At 31.6% G+C, this 13,101-nt stretch overlaps 2 protein-coding genes across 2 annotated transcripts in view; one reads left to right on the forward strand and one right to left on the reverse strand.

The window, feature by feature from the left end:
* The window catches only part of PsGEF (Protostome-specific GEF), a 101,339-nt gene extending 93,060 nt beyond the window's left edge, over positions 1 to 8,279 (reverse strand). The window contains exon 1 of the mRNA XM_077428294.1: positions 8,003 to 8,279. The gene's annotated coding sequence lies outside the window, so the exon portion shown is untranslated. The remainder of the gene's footprint in view (positions 1 to 8,002) is intronic.
* Positions 1 to 13,101, forward strand: part of LOC143909810 (uncharacterized) — a 231,333-nt gene that overhangs the window by 141,813 nt on the left and 76,419 nt on the right. The window lies entirely within an intron of this gene.

The following is a 13,101-nucleotide window of genomic DNA, read 5'->3' on the forward strand; positions in this document are numbered from 1 at the left end:
ATGCAAAAGTGAAACCCCCTCGCGACTCGTCTAGGACCTTCTGGGTACCACCGAGGACAAACAACCACTCCAAAGGACGACGACTACGGTCGATTCGATCGGCCCTAAAACTTCATATAATGCACGATCGCATCGTAAATTAAGTCGGGGAAAAAGGAAACAATGAAAAGCGGAGATATGGAGGAGGAAGGAGGAAGGACGGGGATTAGCATCACAATGAAGGCTTTTAAAACGATGCAAACTCTCGCCAAATTTATGAACGTATACATTTCATTACGCCATTGTCACAATATGGCTTCCTATTTAGAAAATTCCGCTTATGGAACCTTTGACGAGATGAATTTATTTGAAGTTTCATTATGATGTCAAAATCATATTCAATACTTATATATTCTCAATATAATGGCGTTTTATTCTTTTTTCTATTCATTATATTACATACCAATTTCGGAATGTATCATATTTGAATAAATAAATAATAATAGACACTGTGTTAGAATCTAAAAATCTCCTTACTATTGAAAAATTCTGGGTATATGTAAAACTAGATTTCATTCCAATTAATACCGGGTTAGCACGATACGATTGCACTCAGACTTAACTCATAAGTTATGAGTTAAGATCTTCGTTATGAGTCATAACGAAGCAATGTCCGAGTATCTTCCGAGTGACCAAATAGCTCGATCTAATTGCACTCGTGTCGTATCAACCCGATATGAGCCACTTTTGCAACAAATTTGAACAAAATTATATAATTGCAAGCGTTAATTTTATATTTCAAATTTGTATTTCACAAAAGAAAAACATATAAGGGAAGCATTGCTGTCAATCTTTCAATAATCGTTTGCTATTTGGATTAAAATAATACATTGATGGTAAATTTAATACATTGGTATAAGTAAGTAGTGAACAGGAGCACCATTGAGGGCACAATATTCCTAATTTTATCTTTCGAATTTGTATTTCACAAAAGAGAACATTATAAAAGAAAAATTATTGTCAATCTTTCAATAATCGTTTGCTATTTGGATTAAAATAATACATTGATGGTAAATTTTATACATTGCTATAAGTTAGCCCTATTGAGAGTACAAAAATACTCGGGAATGTTACAGGATTTTATTTTATTTTTTATTAAAATTCAAGTAGCTTATAATAAATGTAAGCTAGCACTCAGTGACTTGATCTTTGAGGGCTGAATTATCTCGGACTTAAATTGGAAATCTTCATTCCCGTCAAATCTTAGATCTTAGATTAATTAACCGTCATTTTCAAATCAATGCATGGAATAAATCATCGCCTCTTTTCACTTCCCATCTCATCCTCTTCAGAATAGTAATAGAAAAACACCCCTTTCCAGATAATACTGTGTACATATGTATACATATGTACAAAATAGACAATAAAATGTTTATCACCCAGAAGCGACCAGCTTAGAATTAAGTATGAATTACAAAGATAATATCGATGAGATTTTTACTCGTCGCCTTAACGATTGACGACGCTATTACATATAATACACGTATATGTAAGTCTCCGAATATACGTACATATGTATGTAATATTCACTAATGCGTCATTATGTCCCCGACTGGTTTATCGTACAACCGTCCGACAACGGCAACATTATAACATTACTTATTTAGATCCTGTTTCGCCTTGATAAAGGCTACAAAACCCGTTGAGCCACTGTCTATCGTCGACGGTGACGTTTCTTCGCAGAAAAGGAAAGTATGTATGTATAGTGGGCATAATAAGCGAACGAAATGAAAAAAGGAAAAAAAACACACGCACTTTTATAAAATGTTGGGAGCCGACCATTGAAACGTATTTCGATACGTATAGCTCGACAATGAAAAGAGCATTTGCGAATTTGTCTCGCATATTAATGCGGTTTTGGCGAATGACCGGCGGCGAAGGGGTTAAACGACACGTCAAAGACATCACTGCAACGACGTGTGCTTTTTTATTCAATTTCTTTTTAAGTTCCATTTCGTTTCGTATTTAAAATCAATACATTCGTCTGCACTATTTGAATTACGAATACCGCACAGCCAACTACTCCAAGTATTATAATAAATATATAATTATTCAACTCTTAGTATACATACATACATATGTATGTACATTATGTATGCTAAAACATTCATTATGTATCATTATGTATGCTAAAACATTCAGTGCATTACAATTTTTGAAACAATGAAACGTTATTGAAAGATAAAATATTGGATAGAAAGCACTATCTACCACTATCGATAGAATTAGTTGAAATATAAAGTGGATGATCTATATATTTTATACTCAAACTAATTTACATGGATGGTAGAGGGAAGCAAAGTTGACTATAAGAAGCTTATTAAACTTAGAGAGGCAAAAAATTATATGATTCATGGCTGATAGTAATAATGCTTTAATCAATTTCTATTTTCTAATGGTTCTTACATACATATGTAGCTCTCGAAACAAATTTTTCAGTTCTCCATGATTTCATGACCTGATATTATTTATTTGATTGATTTACGTTGATTTTTAGGACAAGAGTGTAATGAAAGGAAGTGGCAATGAATAAATGGAAGGATTTGAATAGCTATGCCTGTATCTGGGTAATCTACATACTCTATTCAGTAATATAGTATTTCAAATCGAGAATTCCGATATTTCTTAAGAATTGCCGAAAATATGAAAGAAGACACGCTAAGAAATAGTAGGATTAAATTAAATTACTTCAATTAATCTATAAGTGAATTAAAAAAAGAATATGAGAATGTACAAAAGCTTATAATATTAAGTTTATATTATATAATATAAGATGAGAGTAAAGGAGATTGAAAAAAAGTATCTTTTACCACTGTTTAATTGAGTTGCAAAGGGGCAATTAGAAAGCCAAGTATGGATAGGTAGCCGTTATCGCTTCGATCTGACCCAAGATTTCGATGTAAATTTTAATAAGTTCGTTAATTATTAAACTCCTCTACCTTCATGTTAGAAACAATAGCTTAATTCAATGTTTGATAAAATATCAAAGCGACCTGAAGAGTGGAAGTGGTTAAAAATCAGATCAAACATTTTAGACGGACACGAATTTCATTGAACTAGGGTGATAAAAAGCTAATACAAATCTTTTAAAAATCCTAGATAGCGTAATTAGATGTAATAATTTGATTTAGAAATGGTGAAAAACGGGATGGTAAAACTTGATAAAAAGAAAAGGCTTAAAAGATCTCACGGTCTGATAATTGAGATAATCTGTGAGACAGAAATTCAAAAAAAGAGACGATGGAATTCGAAAATATAATAGTATGTGAATTGGAATATAATCAAACACTCAATAATAAAATACCAAATTGTTGTTGAACTGTAATAATCCGTTATTTCCGGTTAAAATCCGATACAATATAATAGATAGACCTGTACACTACACCTGTTGCAATATAAATACCCAAATTTCTTCTGAGCTAATTGTTTTATAATAACAACTGGCACAATAATAACCGGCAATTAAATACGATCATATAACGAATTGTAGATTTAGAAACACGTATTATATACATATAATAGGCATATATATGTATGTATGTATCTTCATTAAGAATCAATCCATAGACATATTTGAATTAAAATTCCATAGTATAATAAATAACTAAACCGGTTTTGTAGCTTATGAACTCTTTTCGATCTAAATATAATCATATTTTGAACACGAACAAATTTTAATAATAACCGGCACATACTTTATATAAAAAATATGTCAAATCACTCTCCCATGTACGAGAGTAAATAACGGCCATAAATATCGACTTCAAATTCAATTGATGTTTCGATTTGTAGGCAATATTGAAAGGCGTGGAAAATTGAAACGGAAAACTGCACCGGAAAATCGTTTCGCGACGCGCGCTCAACCCATCACCGACCGATCATATAATTCAACTTAATTTAATATTAACGCGCACTTATACAGATGCACTTGCACTGTTGTCCAACAATCGAAACCTGTATTCTGAAGAACCGCATTCACAAATTGTTAGTACGACGAGGTTTTATTCTTTAGCTACATACATATATTTCTCTCCCCTCGCAGAACAGTCAGACTCCCTTACAACTCGTCCAAATAACTATCTAATAATCTGGCGAAAGTATTATTTAATCGCACTCGTAAATTGAATCAATCTGAAGCCGCAATATTCGCATGCAATATTTTTCGTGACAAAAATGACTATTCGCATACATAATGGTAACGATCAAACGAATTACTTAAATATAAGCGACAAGGTAGGGCTGTCGTGATGTCTAAAAAGTATTATTAATGTAGATTGCGTGTCAACTTTTAGCTACTATATACATATATCCTTGACCTACAAAGCCAGAATTTTACTTAAGAACACCATATGGGTGACAGGATGATTGCAGAACTATCAAACTTGGGAAAATATCACATTATTACTTGATTTTTTAAATCTACTCACTAAAATCTTGGCTTAGTTCAAAAAAGATTCGCAAAATGTTATCTAAATAGTTAAACTAAGATCATGGCAATGTCTCATATACATATACATATACCTACAAATAGAAATCACATGATAAATCTGACTCAATTTTACATCATATGACAACCGCAGCTTCCTTAACGGGATTCAGAAGATAAATTGAGACCAATTTACTAAACGACTATAAATTCGAATGATCTATGAACATAAGTGTCATCCCAGAAGCCTTGATTTGAACCACATCTTAAGGTGAAATTGTATTATTATCATGTAAAATCATCAATAATTGATCCATTTAAAAAATGAGAGTTTGTAATAGATTCTAGATACCAATTTTTTATTTAGAAGAAACTTCAAAGGCAACCGAAAAAATTATGTAACCTTGAGTTTGTATCAAATACTTTAATCGCAAATAGATGTAAAGCCATTAAGACACTCTTCCTCTTAAATATAGAAAAAAATATCCGCAAAAACGTTAATTATTATTAAATAGTAAATTGTAGATAGTTTTCTCGAGATAAAACCAAAATAATCGCATTATTTAAAATGCTCACGATAAGATGCAAGAACCAAAACATATATCCCAAAATAAGTACCGTAAATAATAATTACTCTATCCCAAAGTATCGTAAATATCTAAAAAAAAAAACGGTTTAGATTGTGTCTCTGTTTAAATCATCCAGACTATTGGCTGTAGAAGTTTACGAATAAAAAAATAAGTGATAAGCAAAGTACATCTAAAGTCTGAAGATAATGGCTTTTAAAGAGCATCCCAAGGGCAAGTCGAAAACGTGATCGATAAAATCGTCCTTTGGTTCTCATGGTGGTTTCGAGGGCGTCCTTAAAAGGATCGGTATGCTCTTCGGTTGGCCAATGTTGACCGAAATGGCCGGAAAAAAAGAAGCTTCTGAAGTATTGGCCAGTGGAACAAACGCTCGCGGACCGGTTTGACCGCATACGCATACATTATATACAAATGTATGTATGTATTATACATTTAGAACTACCGTCGAAATTTTACAGACCGCTAAAACAAATACCAGACAATTATAAATTCAAAGTACATGCTTTAACCACTTCATTGATATGCACACCCGTTCGTCACTCGATATCGATAGCTAGGGTGGGTTCGAAATGAGCAAAATGGGGGTACTTTTGACCCCCTCCCCCTATGAATAGGTAGTTGACCGAGCGCGGTGTGTGGCATTAAAACAATAACCCCACCGATAAATTGCAAATTGTCATATAATTACTGTCATTTATTGTCCATTTGTCACAACATTTGTCATTGGCGAATGTAGACGTAATTGCTATTTGCGCGACAGGGCATCTGCGCTTCTCAAATATTCGACAGAGTTCGATCGAAAGGCGTAATTATCTGGTTTGTGGATCGGCGAATATTTACATATGTCATTTTGATACTAATAATATAGGCGACAGTCGAATTACCCGGCGTTGCTCAAGAGAATGAACGTTGGAAAAAAAAGTTAAAAATAAAACTTTTCAGTATTCCAGAACATGTTGTATGTAGCATACGATTGCGTATTTAAATAAGAGTAGCATGTGATAGATGACAGTATGTATACCAAATCATGTTGATTTCAAATTGAAAACTGTATATTTTCATAGTAGAAAACAAATCATTATATAAATGTATATATGTACCTGTAAAGACACTGTGGTATACTTGTATATTAAAATAAATAAAAATAAATAATTTTATATTTTGAAAAGGCAAAGGTCAAGCAATTAATAATGGACGAAAGAAGTGCTCAAATGTTACCCGATAGAATGTTAAAAGAAAGGCAAACAACGAATATGGGTGTATGAAATTAGAGAAATGGGTTGGATGAGAATAATCCAGTAGCCAGAATGGACCGAAGAAGTACTCGAATGGTACCCGAGAGAATGTAAAAGGATACAAGGAAGGCAAAAAAACGAAGATGGGTAGTGAGAACATGAGAAATGTGTTAGATGATATGGAGGAGAGCTTCTCAAAAGCAGAGAGGAATAGAAACGTGTTGGAGAGGCCTTCGTCCAGCTGTAGATATGTTTTAAATTAAATTTCAAAGTATGCACTTCCATATTTTAGTTTAAAAAGTAGACGAAATTGTAACTTCATATTATGTACGTATAAAAGTTTTTTGGCAACAATTTAAACGGTCAGTTTTCTTCAATAAATGGTCAGTAATATTTACAAAAATTTTGTGATAATCGGGTACTAGATATGTACATATATACAAATATATCGTCGTATACTAGCAGAAAGCGTTAGGTCAAAAAGTTTTGAATTCGTTACTAAATTTGAATTTGTCAAGTCAAAAAATTAATAATGATTTACATAGGTTACAAAATAGAGAGCTTCAAACATCTTGATTTTCAAAAATATCGATTTTTGAGCTTTCTGCCAGTAGACCAACGATATGTAGATACAAATTAACGGTCAGTAAATCGCTTAATGTTTTAAATATTTTTTGACAAACAGACAATGGTCAATTAGTCCATGACCGATAATGTAACTTACATATCATTATTTACTGACCCAATCAAACGAAGTTACCGACCAAATTAATACAAACCATGTTTTTTAAGATAAGAATTGTAAATAGTTTTTTTAGCTCTTTTTTTTCTATTATGCTGTACATTAACATTGAAATAATATTATATTATAATTACTAACAAAATAATAAAATAGAAATTGATCAGTAGATTAGAAGCTGTTAAAATAGATATAAAAAGTATTGTGAACACAATTAAGTTATGATAAAAAGCATTTAAAAATCAAAATCAAATGTTTTTAATACTTTTCTAATTCAAAATATAATTGCCAAATTCCGCAGGTAAAATTTTAACATCCAGTAACGGTTGAATATGAAAATATGAAAGTTTGATTTATAAAACTTTTCCCCAAAGTGAGTATTTCAAACTTGAAAAGTAATTAATATTTAAAGCCAACCGAATATGAAGTACATGCTTAAAGTTTAAGATCAAACTTGTCAAATTAACTAATTGAATTACCTCAGGCATATTTAATACATGTTTGAATATTTCTAACAACAAACTTAAGATTATAATCTTTATATATAAGCAAGTATAAGACCGATACACTTTTTTCATAATAATTATTTAATTAATATTTAAAAATAAAAAGCAATTGAAGTTCATATAACTGGTAGGACACATGCTATTCTATGGATGTATTTAATTGCAATTAACCATAAAATTAATGTGTAATACGAATGTATATATGTACATATGTCTGTATATACATAGGTACATTTGAGATTGATGGGATACCATATGTTGTCAATCGTAAATTTCAATCATCCTACTGAATTACATATTACGAAAATGGGGTGCTTCTATCCTAAAATAACAAGTTTCAACGCACAACACACATATAAGCAACTTATGTATGTATATGTAGTTTGGAAAGAAAATAAATCAAACGAGACTAAAGTTATGAAAAGTGAAATTGATGTGGCAATAAACAATAAATATAGTGGGAAACTCACCTCAGTTTTCCTTTGGATAAATTCTGCTAAACCACGTGCAGCTCCCGAATGTAAACTTTATTTACTGTCACATGGCAACGAAACATATTGATTTATTTTTGTGAAAATTGTTTGCATTCACGCAACTTCGAGAACTTGGTCTTACGCGAGACTTGATAACATTTGTTTATTTTAAGTGTTATCAAATTATTACAAGGGCGAAATTGTTATTGAATTATTGCTAAATTGTTATATAGGTAGTTACTCGCTGGCGGGCTAACTTCTAAATGACTTACCTGCGTAAAGTTTTATAAGAAAAACGTTCGTACCTGTGAAAAAATGCAAACATCTCGCTCGCACACGTGTGTGCATAGCCGTGTGCGAGAGTGACAGCGACACACAGTTGATATACAAATGCACAACGGCTTTCAAACATTTTCATTGTAGCACCCCTCTGTTTGAATTATGATATAATATCAATTTCATAATAAGTTCAAATTTGATTTGATGCTTTTATATATTTTATGTGCCTATGAATTTGTATAATTTTTAAAGTAAATTGAAAAAAACAGTGCCTAAAAATTTATCAGCATTACTTTAAATCAGTATTTTTTCCTTTTAGTTTTATAGCCATTTCTAAGTATCATAGTAGTATTATTTCATAGAATGAAATTTCAAAAATGAGAGCTGTGGCTTCTCCCATACAACTTTACCAAACCTTGAGGCAAATTTACAATTTCGATATTATTATCGAATATTATATTTAGGTCAAATAATTGACATGTCTGGTAGTAAAAATGAAGAGATAAAGAGACGTATGAAATTAGGATGGAGTGCATTTGGACGGATGAATGCTGTTTTTAAATCAAAAATGCCACTCTGCCTGAAGAAAAGGATCTTTGATCAATGCGTTTTGCCAGTGATGACGTATGGATGTGAAACTTGGACACTGAACGCCAAGATGCAAAATAAAATCCAATGCACTCAAAGAAGTATGGAACGCTGTATACTTGGCATAACGAGGAAAGACAGGAAGCGGAACACGTGGGTGAGAAATATGACAAGGGTAGTGGACATAGTGGATAGAGTGAAGAGATTGAAATGGCAATGGGCGGGTCACGTAGCTAGGAGGATGGTCGAAAGGTGGACAAAAGAAGTGCTTGAATGGTACCCGAGAGAAGGCAAAAGAGTAAAAGGAAGACCGCAAGGAAGATGGGTGAACGAAATTATTAAAAGTCATTGATTTTAATATTCATTGTTAGGTAAATACTTCACAGCACAAAAATTGCGCAATTTAAAGCACGCTCAAATCAAAACAATATTGGTTAACAAACTTAAATATCAAATTTAGGCATCTCTAATATCTACTTATTTACTAGGTACTATTAAACGTATTAATTTACTATTATCAAACAATTTTTGTTGTTTAACATTATACAATAAGTTACAATTTTCCAAACATTTTTAATATATTTTATACATACAATGTTGAATCCTTTTTACAAGCTTTTTATTATTAGCCAGCAGTGTGGCCTAATGGTAGCGTGTATGTTTAGCACCAAGTGATCAATGGGTCGTTCGATCCGCCATACTGCTGGTTAGATTTGGGGGTATTTGTGACGCCAAATCGATATTTTCTTATCAGAGTTTGCCAATTTTATCTGATCATTGTTGAAACGGTTCCTCAAAATTGGCAAAAAAAAACATCTTTACTGTTGTCACAAATCTTCTGTATTTATTGTTTGTATAATTTGTAAAAATTATGTACAACATCTATGTAAATCCATAGATGTCTCAATGGATTAATTCTGTAATTAATTAATTGTTATTTCGTGTTCTTCAGCTTCTGGAATTATGTTAAAATAAAATGCTGCATTGTTTGTAATTAATTGTCCAGGAAGGCGCATTGGGGTCTTCCTGTCAAGCCTTCTATGTAAAAATAAAATAAAATAAAAAATATTGCAAAATAGTATCAAACAACACATTTCATCATAACGCATGTGGTGAGTGCACAAAAAAAGTTTGAGAGCCCCCATTAAAATACACATTCGAATGTGAACTTGAATATCGCCGTCTCGCTCTGACGCACGTTTCTTTATGCAAATTTGTATATCGCTGTCTCTGTCGCACTCACACCACCCCGTAGCCTCACACATCAAAATAGTTTTGCCGTTAAAAACATCTGAACAAGTTTCTTCACAAGTGAATTGAATGGAGGCAAAATTCAAATGAAGTGTTGACAGTCTGAGCGCGAGAATTTTCGCTTAATCACGTCAGCCAAAGTCTTAAAGTGACACATGTACGCTGTCTCGAAATATGCATTGTCTATTATTATGCATTTCTACTTATCATACATGTGTACAGAGACAATAAATAATGAAAACTTCAACAATGCGATGCTCGTATAAAAGGTGTTTATGCCCATATGCATTCAATACAAAATGTTGTGTTATTGGAAACGTATTAAATGCAAACACACTATTTATACATTAAAAGCGACAATTCTCAAACTTTTGAAATATTTACATAGAAATATCTGTCTGTTTTTATAATTTTATATCAGTTTTTCGGTTACGTATGTACGTACACATGTTTCAGTACCTTTATTTCTGCCAATTTTTTTTAGAATTAAATACGTACAATGTACGTTGGTACAAATTTACACACATAAATCTAATATATAATTTCGAAAGAGACTTTTCATATATGTAACCTTGGTTGGTGGGTTTGTAGACAACACATTCGACTTTTTTTTTTCGATTCATAGGCGCCGATTCGATTTTTTTCGATTCAAAGGATTCGAAGGAGCCGGATTCTGCTATAAATATAATTTCAAAAGAGACTTAGGGCCGGGCCGCACGGCTCAACTCGCGAACAACTTGGTTGAGGGCGACCAGACCAATGCATGCAGGTAGATAGATGGGACATGCCACACTCGTCAACTTGTTTGTCGCACACGTTTCCATACATTTTTTCGTGTCGCGCAACAAGTCGGCCGACAAAGTTGCACGGTGCGGCCCGGCCCTTAGTATATATGTTTGTTTGTTCGTGACAGTCAATTTAATAAAAAAAAAAACAAATGAGTATTCAAATAAATTTATATAAAATAAAACTATTCAAATAAATTTAATAAAATGTTTACTATTAGATTAGTCATGTTTAAGTGGTTTATATTATAAATACCGAGCGAAGCCGGGTTAAACCACAAGTACTCAAATAAATAAGCAATAGCAAGTACACATATAAATAAATAAGCAATTACACACATACATAAATAAGCAATAACCAGCAGCATAGCTCGGTGGTTGGGGTTTTGTCTAGCATCGACAGGTCGCCGGGTTCGATCCCGTGAGTTGTCCTCGATTGAAAAGAATTTATTCTGAGTGTATTATCTGTAATGCTGCTGGTCAGACTTGGATATTTGTGAATCCAAGTCGATCATTTCCTATAAGAGTTTGTTAATTTTTCTCATTTAATTGTTGAAACGGTTCCTCCATTGAAAAATATTGGCTATAAACCACCCTATCTACTATGTCACCACTATTTGAGTATTATTTACATATGTAGAATAAAATTTATGTACAAGTTTATAATTCATATATGTCTCGTTAATTTCGAATTTTTCAGTGTCTCATAATTCAGCGACATGTAACAAAGTTTGTAATTGATCAGGAAGGTGCATTTGGGCCTATGTTAGGCCTTCCTGGTATATATGTATATGGATGGACATAAATTTATATTTGAAACAACATATTTATGTATCTATATAAAAAAAAGACTGACAAAAAGAGGGGGGAGGATTATTTCGCGTGGAAATTTGGTTATGAAGAAGATCATAACAAGAATTAAAAATAAATTACAAATAATTAATCTACACTTACTTGGTATCCCACATTAAAATCTAAATAGTGTTAGAACGGTTTTTTTATCAAAATATTTTCTATAAAAAAGTTTGAAATTGTGAAATTCTAAAATTAGCTTGTTGCTATTTTATGTAAATTAATATTTTATTTGTCCAAAGGGGGGGGTCATTTTAAATTTTAAATTTGAAAAATTAAACAAAACAAAATGATTTAACAAAGGTTTTACTTTATTTTTTTAAAGCATTATACCGTTGAAAATCAGATTAAAGTTGATAAGTTGAGATAAAAATACCTGTGAAATTCATTTTAATGTTACATACAGACAGTGAACAAGTACGGGAGATGATATACAAAGAGTAAAAATGTATAGATAATGATATTGTACAAGTGATTATATTCAAATAGCTAGTCTTCGACATTGGCTGGCTTCTTTTCAAATAACAATAGACCCCTCCATTAGTGATCAAAGCAACAGAGAGCAAGGAAACATGACTTTTCTAAGAAATTATTAGCTTTCATTCTTTTCCTTTTCATTTGTTTATTTTGTATTTACCTTTTTCATTTGTTTTATATTTGTAAATTTCAATTTCTTCTTATATTCTATTTTATAACCTTTTTCCAATATTTTAATACTATAGTTTAATTATGCAATGTTCTACATATTTTGTCATGTTATAGCCTTTATTCTTTTCTTTTTCCTTATATTTATCTTTTTCATTTTTTTTATAATCTTTGTAAAAATCTGTTATTGGACTCGGATGTTACATATATTACATATATATTTACTATTTGTTTTTTATACATATCTATGTACATCCTGCTGTCTGTTGATTTTTTAATAAATAAAATAAAATTAAATTAAATTAACAACAGCGAATCATTTTTGTGCGAAAAGAATCCATGGAACACCGATCTTTGCTAATAAATAGCCACTGATAAAATGATCATTATCCATTTTACACATATTTTATATTATCTTATTTAAATATTTATATGAATAAATCTCAAAAAAAAGGAGGCACGTAATAACTTAAATTTATCGTATATTTTACATCCAAATTTAAAATTTTCGACACTGATTTGTGTACGTAAATTAAAAACCCAATCTAAAAGCTTTAACATCAGAACAAAAAGTATCAATAAAAATAGTAAAAAATTGCACCCGTACAAAAATGTGTCGAAAAATAGACAGAACATACGTCGATTGAGAAACAGACAAACGGACAGATAGATACAGTGTGCACATTGTGCACTTTC

This window comes from Arctopsyche grandis, chromosome 3, assembly GCF_051622035.1.
Source record: "Arctopsyche grandis isolate Sample6627 chromosome 3, ASM5162203v2, whole genome shotgun sequence".
In the NCBI taxonomy this organism is placed as follows: domain Eukaryota; kingdom Metazoa; phylum Arthropoda; class Insecta; order Trichoptera; family Hydropsychidae; genus Arctopsyche; species Arctopsyche grandis.